The sequence below is a fragment of the Magnolia sinica genome, chromosome 5, assembly GCF_029962835.1.
Source record: "Magnolia sinica isolate HGM2019 chromosome 5, MsV1, whole genome shotgun sequence".
NCBI classification, from domain to species: domain Eukaryota; kingdom Viridiplantae; phylum Streptophyta; class Magnoliopsida; order Magnoliales; family Magnoliaceae; genus Magnolia; species Magnolia sinica.
In genome coordinates, this window is record NC_080577.1 from 38,738,564 (window position 1) to 38,751,546 (window position 12,983).

At 36.7% G+C, this 12,983-nt stretch overlaps 1 non-coding gene across 1 annotated transcript; it reads left to right on the plus strand.

Moving 5' to 3' along the window:
• Nucleotides 1-12,501: 12,501 nt before the first annotated feature.
• LOC131247681 (small nucleolar RNA R71) lies at nucleotides 12,502-12,608 on the plus strand. The gene has a single exon (XR_009171954.1). It is a non-coding gene; the product is annotated as a small nucleolar RNA R71 (small nucleolar RNA).
• The last annotated feature ends 375 nt before the right edge of the window (nucleotides 12,609-12,983 follow it).

Sequence of the window (12,983 nt, forward strand, 5' to 3'; positions counted from 1 at the left end):
TATTTAGAAAATGGTAAAGAAATAAAAATAAATAAAAGAAAATCTCTTTAAGCTCCTTCATAAGATCCCGATCCTGAAATTTTAAAATCCCAACAGGGTAAGCTACGAAGCCTAGTGAGTAATCTCAACACAGGTTTCAAAATAACCTCATATAATCTGAATAAAAATGCACTAAAAGATATAATACCTATTTAGGTAAAATAACAAATGAGGAGATTAATAAACAAATTTTCAATGTAAATTTAAAGAAAAATAAATGAATGAAATCAACATATGCTATACTCTATAATATCATGTGTGGTTTATTCTTTTTAGCACCAGGGCCAGTTTACACCGGTTGGCCAACACTCGCGCCAATACAACACCTAGCCTGATAATGAGAACCTCTTGCATGACATGCTCACCCATCCAAAGGAACTTGGTGAGGGACCTATTTGTACGTTAGCTAGTCAGACTACTACCCTACCAAACTTGACAGTGGGAACCTTTTGTAATTCTGACATGCTCACCCACTCAGAGGGTACGGTAAAGGTTCCAAGAGGTACCAGTTGGCTTTCTAAGACTTTTAACCCAAGGGTCTTGATCGCCCTACCTATTTACGCTTTAGGGATTTTCAACCCAGAGGACTTGATTGCCCCACCTATTTTTTGGTGTTTCATAACTATTTTAATGATGCATAATTTTAATATTGCATTAATCAAATATTTATAAAAGTCTTCAGTGATCGCTATTCTTCGATCAATCCGTGATAATTGATGTACATAATTTATCAAACTAAAAATAAAATTTTTTAATCAATGCAAATTGTCCATACATGATTAAAATTTTACGTAAAAAAAATAAATATTCAACGTAATCTATTAGATCTTGGTTAAAGTACAATGTAAAAATAAAAAAAAAATAAAAAAAAAAAAAAAAAAAAAAACATTCAACATGATTTATTAGATCTTGATTAAAGTTCTACATAAAAGGATAAACATGCAACATGATTTAATAATCTATAAAATTACACATAAACTCGAGATTTTGCAATAAATTTTAACCAAAAAAAAATAATATAAATGCGAAAATGAATTTTTAAGGTAGAATTGACAATAAGAAAATATTAAAGTCAAATTGAGGCATACCAGGGTAGTAAAAATTTAAACGGCATTTTAAGAAGCATTGTAAGTAATTACAACAATTAAAAAAAAAAAAAAAAAGATAATCAAATAAGAATATCAGATTATTCACATAAGAATAAATCTCTCTCTCTCTATCTCTCTCTCTCTCTTTTAAGGGATAACAAATACAATTAATTACCAGAAATAAACAATTAAAAAATAAATGAAGGAAAAAAAAAACATTTTCTTAAAAATATCAAGAGAAAACTCACTTTTTCTTAAAAAGTATTTTCTTTTCTTTTTCTTTTTCTTTTTCTCTCTCCTACTTTTCTTTATTCCTCTCTGTCTCTCTCTTTCTCTCTCTCTCCTCACTTCCTCACCTCACCTCACAACACATCCCACTTCCACGTTTCACAATTTCACGGTGCATGATCTCTCTCATGCCTCCCTTTTCATAAGCTTCTTTCACACATGTAGCATGTGTGAAAGAGAGCCTTTAATCTCTGGCCGTTTTTTCTTTCTTTTATTTCCATTTAAAACATGTGTTTCATGCTTCTTAGTTTTCATTAACTAAATGTCACGTGTGCTATATTATTGTGTGCATGCCACACGTGCACCATGCATCTTATGTGTGCCACATGTGTGTGCATGCCACACGTGCACCATGCATCTCATGTGTGCCACATGTGTGCCACATGTGTGCATGTGATGCATGTGATATATTTGATGCATGCATGCCACATGTGTGAAAGGTATGTGTGCATGATGTATTTGGTGCATGTGTGTGATTGTGATGTATTCAATGGTGCATAAATAGATGATGTAGATGGATGAATGGATCGATATATACATAGATGGATGGATGGATGTATGGATAGATGGATGGATGAACGTATAGTTAGATGAGTTCACGTGTGATCGGGGATGAACTTTGGTATGTACCTATGGATTGGTGGTGAGATGGACAAGTAGAATAGTAAGTGGCCACATGACCAATGAGATGAACGGTCAGTTTAGATGGATGGTCAAGTATTCCAATGATTTCAGCATATGGACGATTTGATGGTTGTATCGTTGGATGAATGATTAAATGTATGGTTGGATTTATTAGTTAATGAACAGTTGGATTGGATATGTCCAAATCAATGGTTGAGATTGAACCAATTGATCTTGTAGATCGATGGTCATACCAGACTAATTGGGTACGTCGATCAATGATTAAAATTAGACAGTCAAGATTAATTTGGGTTATTACAGTTTTGGTTGTGAAGGAGAAGATTAGGAGTGGCCAGGGTTTTAGCCACTAAGAGTGGTTGAGTGCTGACGAGCAGGGTTATGTACGAACAGATGGTCTTTTGGGCCCGTGTTAAATGGGCTAGCTTGAACCCCTCAATTTTTTAAAGATTGGACTTGAGAAATCTTGGCAAACCATTGTCTAAATCATCTAGGAGACCTATCTAGGTGAATTTCTTAGGAAAAAAACTTCTCATTAGTTGTAGGAGATTTAACCCAACTCTCATCTCCTTGGTCACCTCGAAAAAGCATCATATGCAAGGTGATTGATCATGTAGCTAAAGCCTTGGTGAAGTGGCGACATCATGATCGGGGGAGCATCAGAGAGCTGATTGAAGCACAAGAGAGCGGAGATCAAGCAACCCAAGAGGTACTAAAAAGGGGCTCAATCCAATAAGTTGTTATTTTAGGAATCCATGTTTTAGTCTCTTTTCTTGTGTAAGATTGAGGTTAAGAGTTTGTAAACTCAAACTCGATTAGGTTCTTGTGTACGACCTTAGTCTTTGTGGCCTAAATCTATAGTTCTTGTGTAGGACCAGGGTTATTGGTTAACCTAAGGAAAAACCAACCAAAGTCTCTTGTAAGAGCCTCTGGCGAGAGAATAAGTATTAGGTTCTTGTGTAGGACCTTGACTCGAGAGTAGAGCCTAATTTGTCGAGTTTGAGAGTAGGATCCTTGCTCTTGTGTAGGGCATAAATCGAAGTTCTTGTGTAGGACCTTGGCTCGGGAGTAGAGCCTAAATTGTCAGATTTAGAAATAAGACCCTTGCTCTTGTGCAGGGCATAAACTTTAGAGTCATTGTGTAGGGCTGTAAAGGTTTGAAGTTAACATGATTTGAAACCTCCGATAGTGAAATCCAGTACACTCATGGGTTGAGTGCATCCGCCAGGAGTGGAGTAGGTAAGTAACCAAACCATTATACATGCTTGTGTTTGGGAATGTTAATTGTGCACTTGTTTAATTATGCTATTGTATTTGAATGCTTAATTATATATGCATAATTAGATGAATGCTTAAGTTAATAGTTAGTACATCCCACACGCACATGTTCATTATCATTTTATAGACTAGTTACTTTAATTGCAAATCTTGTGTAGTCTATGTGATTGGACCCTCTATTGGCTTGGAAGCATTTAAAGTTACATTGCCTTAGTTTAAGTTAGGAAATTATTTTTTAATTGGCATAAATTTTTAAATAGGTCCTAATCAACCCCCCTTTAGGACATAGTCATCATTCTCTAACTCCGCCAAGCTTCCTCACTTAATGCATAGCGGCACAAAAATCGCAATTTTAGCCAAGAGCGAAGTTTCTTCAACTGGACTTCGTGTCGACCAACTACTCCATCTCCTACCACTCATCATTAAACAATGAGCGGCCTAGGCTGCACTCAAGAAGGTGGACGAAGCGCAGATGCAAGCTTCCCATGAAGAGTTCAAGAGGATGAAGATTAGGTCACTCGACCGCGTTTATGTTCTCTGTGTATGTTTTTTCTCTATAGCAATGTGATCAATGACTGACAAGGCAATAAATAAGCCTCAATATTAAATAAACACTTAAGGGATAGGACGTACCTCCCTTTTGGCCATGCCCTTTAACTGTGATGGTGTCTTAGTACTTTAGTTGTTGGCCTAGCCCTAGTATTATAGTACGGTCGTGCAACACTTAGCCTTTCCTCATACGTGCATGCCATACCTCGGCCACGGTAATAGTGCCACATTCTTCTTAAGGAAATCACATTTATTCTGATGCATTCCCCATGATCCCGAAAATGGTTCATTCAGCCTCAATTGACCGACTGTCACACCGCACCCAACGCGCATTAACTACTACACCCTCATCTATAAAAGCAACCCTTAAGTTTCAAATTGCTTCACAAACTATTTCAAGCCAGAGTTTGAGTTGCAAGTATCTTAGCCATCATGGATTACTTTTCTCTGTCGATCAAAATCATGAAGGAGATATTCCAAGAAGGAATTAAATCCTTCTCGTGCTCTTCCTTTTAGGGTGATCCTTTTCCCTTCCTCAGGAATGTTGTTGATCTTCCTGAAGATCAATGGCCTCCACAGGAGATCTTGAACATTTTCTCAGAACTCCGGTGACTTGGGGATGAGTACTCCGAGGTTGTTCGAGAGATTAAGTGTTGCACTGTTGGCTTGTCACACCTGTCAGCCCCTTAGTGCTGAATAGAGGGCTCTGCCGGCCCATCGGGAAGCAACTTCGAAGAACAGGTTACATTGGATTCGTGACCATAACTTCAATGAAGCAACATTACAATCGTTAAAAACTGCGTGTATAACTTCAATCGAAAATGGTCCAGAACTGTCCAGCAAGTTTAGCATGAAAATCTAGAATTGTCCATGCCATCGAACTAGCTTCGATGACATCGAACCTTCCCTTCAATGGAATCGAACTTTCCACCTAATTGTCTAGCAACAAACTTGATTTTTCATTAAAATATGGATGTGATCGATCGTCCTTCGATGGCATTGAACACTTACTTTGATGACATCAAAGGGCACTCGATGCAATCGCCAATCAAGTTTTAGCAGTTCTGAATTTCTGCACCTTACAATTTTGATTTTCTTCCTTTTTCACTTGATTTTCTTGGATTGGACTCTTGAAATATTCAATCTTGGCTCCAAATATCCAATCCTTATTTTGGCAATTCTTAAGCATCAACTCCATGCTTTTAATATCCTTTTCACTTTAAGCTCTCAAAATCACCTCGTAAGAAAAACATACATAAATATATCAATTAAGTGCTATTATGTTCATAAAACTAATAAATAAACATGGGAAAATATACAATATTTGGCACTCAACACACCCCCCAACCAACATTTTGCTAATGTTCACAACCCCAAGTGTAAGGTTGCGATGTAGTAATAATCTCGGTGAGATTGAGGTCGAATCCACAGGGACTAATCTTGTACTTTTCTGAAAGTAATTAGAACTAGAGCTAGAAGAAGATCTAAATTAGAAATCTAGAATAAAGGGAGTAACTATGAATATTGTAGATTGAAACTTGTGAATTTAAAGGTGAGAACTAGGGTGCCAAGGATCCACTTGTAGCTATTAGGATGCTACCTTACTTGATTCAAGAGACACAACTGGAATCAGAGTCTTATCTTATCCAGTTGGAAGAAGAGATATCAAATCTCTGAACTTTCATTAAATTAGTCTCAAGAGATGAGAATTATGAAGATTTGGAAGGGATTCTGTCACCCAACCATGCCTAGGAGACTATAACAAACAACAGGATTTACCAGTCCCACAATCTCAAATGAGAAAAGAAGATATTCAACGCTATCACAGCGTCTATTGTAATTTGAGTCATAACAAACAATCAATTAGAAATCAATGAAATTCAATATAAATATGAATTAAAGAAAAGTAAACATTCCAATCACGCTACAAGCTTTACCTCTTAGCCCTAACTAAGAGGTTTAGTTAACCATAGACATGATTAAACAAAAATCTCTCGAGTATAAAAACAAACTAAAACAAAAATCTCTCAAGGAAAGTATAAAAACAAACTAAGGAAGAAAAAGAAAACTCTTGGCGGTGGCTTTCCACCCTTTCCTCCACTCCTTAAACCCTAGAAGATGCTTTAAGCATCATAGGAACTTCTATTTATAGTTGGGGAATTCTAACTTTCATACCAAGTTGGAAAAGTTCGGAAACCACCTCAAATTTACGTGGTCCACACAAAATCTACGTAACCTTCGACTAGTCGAGAGCAATCTTCGACTAGTCGAACCGTAATCTTTGAGTAGTTAAGTGAAATCTTCAACCAGTCGGATTTCATGCGAATTTAGAAGATATTGTTGCTGGAGTTTCACCCGAATTTTCTTGGGCTAGTTGAACTAAACTCGAGCTAGTTGAACTAAAATTCGGGCTAGTCGAATTTCACGCGAATTTTTAAGATTCCTTTTCTTTGCTTCAAATCTTCGATTCTGTTCATTACTCACTTGGTTTTCTTGGATCTTTGGCATGTGAATTCTTTAATCTTGCTCTCGCAAGATCCATCCCTTGCCTTGGTAATTCTTGAGCATTAAATTCATGTTTTTAACATTCTTTTCAATCCAAACTCTCAGATTCACCTTGTAACACAAACATTTATAAAATATAATATTAAGCATTATCATGTTCATAAAACCAAGATATAAATAGGGGAGAATATGTAATATTTAAAACTCAACACACTCTCCAATTAGCATTTTGCTAGTCCTGAGCAAAACATGCATGTAGTGAACCTCAATTCTTAATATTCAAACCTTTTTTAAAAAATAATCTTTTATACAATTGAGTATGAGTAGAATTAAGATGGGAAAGTTGGACTTTCAAAACCTAGAACCAAATCATATAAGCAGTTAATCAAATCAGTTCTTTATCAATTTCTTCAGAGCATAAGTTCCTATAACAGGTTTTTCAATGTGCTCAGTGAAAATCAAATTACTTCCCATAAGAATACTATTATTTCATAATGTTAGTCATGTTCATCATATCAAGAGTAATTAAAAACTCAAGTGATGTTTGAACTTATCCCCTTCTCATTTTTCCAATTTTTGATTTTATATCAATGGTCATTTTAAAAAAAGATAAATTATTTATTCTTTTCAGTTTCTTTTCAGAATTTTTCATTCTTTTTCAAACTTTTTCCAATCTTTTCCTCATACATGGCCTTTTGTCGATCTCACTGTTTTTTAACTGGTTGTTTTCATCTTTTAAGGTGGATAAAATTCTCCAAACTGAATTCTCAATATCTATCAATGATTTACATACTAACCATTAGACATTCTAGCGTAATCACATAAAGCAAATTGAATGTGTCTTGTGATTTTGATCAGTCATGATATTCAAAACATCCTCTTAATCAATTGAGTGCAAGAACTTCAGTGATAATATACTTGGTTGATTAAACTCCAACAATTCAAAGTTCAATCTCAATCTTATCATACTCAAAAAATTCTTAAGTGCACAAACTATCGTCTTCCAAATAGGTTTTGAATTTGAAAATTTGAAAATTACCAAATTTTTTGTTCAAAGACTGAGAAAATACTGATTAGTTTACCTAATCCACACCCTCAACCTAAAACTACATTATCCCCAATGTAAAAGATATAAGCATGCAATATAAATGAGACAATGAAAATAATGGATAAGTGATGGAAAGGTAGGACCTGAAGAAGGCGAATTGCAGCTCTTTTAAAGTTCTCAATGTGAAGATGGGTTAACACAACGACTAAACATTGAAAGAAAACTATCCTAGTCCTAAATCATATGAAAGTAATAAACATAACTATACCTCCATCAGACTAGGAGGTTAATCCTGATATACAGGATCAGTCAGAGGTATAGACATGTCATCTGAATCAAATTTCTCAACAAATGGCTTGAGATAATGTCCATTTACTTTGAAAACATTTCCATTCATTGGATTATTTATCTCGACGGCCCCATGTGGATAAACATTAGTAATAGTGAAAGGGCCAGTCAAACGAGATCTAAGTTTACCCGAAAAAAGGTGTAATTGAGAATTTTGCAGGAGGACTTTTTGACTGGTTAAGAATGATTTCCGAAGGATGTTCCTGTCATGGAACACCTTCATTTTGTCCTTGTAAATTTTTGAGTTCTCATAAGGGTCATTTCGAATTTCCTCGAGTCCATTTAACTGAAATTTGCACAGCGAGCCAGCATTATCCAAGTTAAAGTTTAGATTTTTGATAGCTCAGTAGGCTAAATGTTCCAACTCTACATGCAAGTGGTAAGCCTTCCCATAAACGAGTCTAAAGGGAGTCATTCCAATGGGGGTCTTAAACACTGTATGGTATGCCCATACAACATCAGTCAAATGGATTGACCAATCCTTACAGTCAGGGTTAACCATCTTTTCCAGTATTTGTTTAATTTCCCCGTTAGAAATCTCAGCTTGCCCGCTTGTCTGCGGGTGGTATGGAGTGCTCACTTTATGAGAGATGTCGTATTTCTTCATTAAATTCTCAAATGGCCTATTATAGAAGTTGAACCTCTATCACTAATGATGGCTTGGGGCATTCCAAATCGGGAAAGGATCTTTTGTTTTATGAATCGAATGACTGTACGATGGTCATTGTTCTGGCATGGAATCACTTCGACCTATTTAATGACAGTCTATTGCTAGTAAAATGTATAAATTCCCAAAGGATTGGAGGAATGGTCCCATGAAATCGACGCCCCAACAATCAAATGCTTCAATCATCAAAATAAGATTCAGTGACATCATATTTCAATGGGAAAATGCTCCCAATTTCTGACAACTCTCACAAGCCTTGCAGAACTCATGAGTATTGTTGAACATAGTGGGCCAGTAAAAGCCTCACTGTAAAATTTTGGCCATGGTCTTTTTAGCGAAAAAGTGACCACCACATGCCTGAGAGTGACAAAAGGAGATGACACTTTCGTGTTCATTTTCTGGTACACATCTCCTTAGAATTTGGTCTGGGCAGTATTTGAATAAATATGGATCGTCCTAGAAGAATTTACATACCTCGGTAAACAATTTTATTTTATCTTGCACAATTCAATGTGTTGGCATGAAACCTGTAGCAAGATAATTTGCAATATCAGCAAACCAAGGTAGTTAGGAGAGTTTGAACAATTGTTGGTCAGGGAACATGTCGTTTATGGGTGTCATCTCAAGGGGATTGGGGAGATCGAGTCTCAAGATATGGTTAGTCACTATGTTCTCTACTCCCCTTTTGTCTTCTATTGCTGATTCAAATTCCTGGAGTAGAAGGATCCATCTTATCAAGTGGGGCTTAGCATCATTCTTAGAAAGAAGATATTTCAGCGCCACATGATAATTGTAGATGATGATCTTGGATCTGATCAAATATGACCTAAATTTGTCCAAAGCAAACACTTTGGCTAAGAGTTCCTTTTCCGTAGTAGAGTAATTTATTTGGGCAGAGTTTAGAGTTCTACTTGCATAATGAATAACGTAGGGCTTCTTCTCTTTTCTCTGGCCTAACACTGCCCCAATAGCATAGTCGGATGTGTCGCACATGATCTCATAAGGGATGCTCCAATCAGGTGGCTGCATGATAGGTGCGGTAGTTAACATGCCCTAAAGCTTAGTAAAAGCTTCCTGACATTGTTCAGTCCACTCGTGTAGTACATCCTTTTGAAGTATATTAAATAAAGGATGAGAGAGGTAACTAAAGTCCTTTATGAATCTTCTGTAGAATCCGACGTGTACTAGGAAGAATCGCATGTTGGGTATGCTTTTGGGAGGTGGTAGGTTAGAGATAAGATCGATTTAGGCCTTGTCCACCTCAATTTCCTTGGATGAAATTATATGTCCAAGAACAATTTCCTTGGGAACCATGAAATGACATTTCTCCCAATTTAAAACCGAATTTTCTCCTCACATCGCTTAAACACACATTTAAGATTTTTCAAGTACTCATTGAAGGATGGACAAAAAACAGAGAACTCGTCCATGAAGACCACTAAATATTCCCTTATTATGTCAGAAAAAATACTTAACATGCATCGCTGAAATGTGATAGGGGCATTACACAGTCCAAATGGCATTTTTTGATAAGTAAAGGTGCCATAGGGACATGTGAACGTTGTCTTCTCTTGATCTTTAAGGGTTATCTCTATCTGATTGTAGACCGAATACCCGTCAAGGAAGCAGTGATAAGAATGACCAGCTAACCTTTCCAAGATTTGGTCAATGAAGGGTAAGGAGAAGTGGTCCTTCCTCATGACAGTATTCAACTTTCTGTAATCAATGCATATTCTCCAAGTAGTAGTAACTCTAGATGGCACGAATTCATTATTGGCATTGGCTAATATAGTGATTCCTAAATTCTTAGGAACCACCTGAGTTGTACTCACCCACTGACTGTCGGATATAGGGCATATAATACCCACATCCAACAATTTAAGTACCTCTCTTTTAACCACTTCTTTTATATTTGGATTGAGTTGACGCTGTGCTTGTCGAGAGGTTTTTTCATTATCCTCAAGATAAATACGGTGAGTTAAAATCAAAGGATCAATTTCCTTAAGATTTGCAATCAACCATCCAAGGGCTCCTTTATGTTCAATGAGAGAAGCGATAATCATGCTCTCCTATTCTTGCTCAAGGTGGGAAGAAATCACTACCGAGTATGTCTCATCTTGACCTAAGTAGATATATTTAAGATCAGTGGGCAAAGGTTTTAGGTCAAGCTTCGATGCTTTGAGGCTAGACGGTAGAGGCACTATGTCGGTTTGGGGCAATTTCTCAAATTGTGGCCTCCACCTCTTAACTTCAAGTACCGGTGCAATATCGAGCATGACATCCATCTCTCTAATTGTATTATCATCCAAATTGGGGGAGTGTGCCAAGCATGTCTACAGAGGGTCAGAGGATAAGGTCATTAGAGCTTTATCTTCTATGAAAGAGTCTATCATATTAATGTCGTGGGCCTCGTCATCATCCTCTGCTTGTCTTCTCATGTCAAAGAAGATATTGAGCTCCAATGTCCTATTTCCAAAAGACAAATTCAGGACCCCGTTCCTACAATTGATGATAGTGTTGGATGTAGTAAGGAATAAGTAGCCAATTATGACAGGAATTTGAGTGCTCATATCTGCGATGGGCTGAGTATCTAGGACGATAAAATCTACTGGATAGTAGAATTTATCAACTTGGACTAATACATCCTCAATCATCCCTCTTAGCATATGAACTGAGCGATCAGTAAGTTGTAATGTGGTCCGGGTGGGTTTTAATTTACCTAAACCTAGTTATTCATGGACCGAGTAAGGGATCAGATTTAGGCTCACCCCCCAAGTAAAGAAGTGCATTCTCAAATTGGTGATTCCCAATTATCCAAGTGATAGTTGGGCTACAAGGATCTTTATATTTTTTTTGGCACATTTTGCTTGAGGATGACACTCACTTTTTCTATCAGGAAAATTTTCTTTATGATACTTTGCTGCCTCTTGGTTGTGCATAAGTCTTTCAGAAATTTGGTATATGAAGGAATTTTTTTCACAGCATTCAGAAGAGGGATGTTGACCTTCACTTGTTTCAACACCTCTAGAATATCCTATGAGTTGGCTAGAGGTTTTGGTGCAATCAACCACTGGAGAATGGAGCAATTGGCTTGCTTTGAGGTTCTGGTTCTTACCCATGTGGAGCAATGCTAGGTCTATCATCAATGTCTTCTTCCAGATCCTTAGACTTTTTAGCCCTTATCAGAATAGTTTTGTCAATTATTTTTCCACTCCTAAGAGTGGTGATAGACTTGGCTTACTCCATCTAATTTGAAGAGCTTGGGTCACTAATTTCGTATAGTGGCTTAGGATTGGGGAGAGTTTGAGCTAAAAGGATCCTTTTCTCCATAACCACGACGCATGAGTCTATCTTTTGTATAATCTTTGTAAGTTCTTGTATGGCTTGGGGAGTACTTTACTGGATGAGCTCTTGAGTTTGTGTGGAATTTTGAATCGATTCCTCTTGAGGTTTCCCTTGATTCAAGAATTAGTTAGGGATTACTTGAGGAGTAGCAATTTGTCCATTCCTCTAACTAAAGTTTGGATAATTTCTCCAATTTGAATTGTTTGTATTTGAAGTGGGTCCTTTGAAAGGCCTTTGGTAGTTGTTCACAACATTCGATTGCTCATTCAATATTTCTTAAAAAGTAGGTATTGTTGGACAAGTTTCAGTCGTTTGAACATTGCAAGCGTAAATACCACAAACAACTTCCTTAGCCTTATCCGTCTTGAGTTCCATGGCTTCAATTTTTCTTGTGAGATTAGCCACTTTAACATTGATATCATCTTCCTCTTTCAATATATATATATATATATATATATATATATATATATATATATATATATATATATATTATGTCCCTCTCCTTTGATTGAGTATGCTTAGAAGAGGTGCTAGGTCTTGATGAGATATCCCATGATTATGCATTTTCAGCAAGTTTGTCGAAGTAATCCCACACATCATCAACATCTTTGTTCATGAATTCTTCATTGCACATTGTCTTGACCAATTAGCACAAGGAAGATGTCAGTCTATCATAGAAAAAGTTTGTTATGTACCACTTTTCAAAGCCATGTTGTGGGCATGAACTGACAAGATCCTTGGACTGCTCCCAACATTTGAAGAATGTCTCATCTTCCTTTTGGGTGAAGTTCATGATTGACTTTCTGATAGTGTTCGTCTTATGGTATGGGAAGAGTTTCTTTATGAACTCCCTTGTCATGTCGTTCCATTTGCCAATGGATCGTGGACATAGTGAATGTAACCATGTCTTAGCCTTTTCTTTTAAGGAGAAGGGAAAGAGTTTCAGCCTGATCGTGTCCTCAGACACATTAGGAAAATATAAAGTGGCTATTATCTCATCAAATTCTTTAATGTGTAGATATGGACTTTCAGATTCAAGTCCATAGAACTTTGGAAGGAGTTAGATCACCCTTGGCTTAATATCCATATTCCCTATATTTTCTAGAAAAATCATACATGAAGGTGTAATCACCCCCGCCGGTTGTAAGAAATCTCGTAAAGTACAAGGCGGGGTGCATTGTGCACC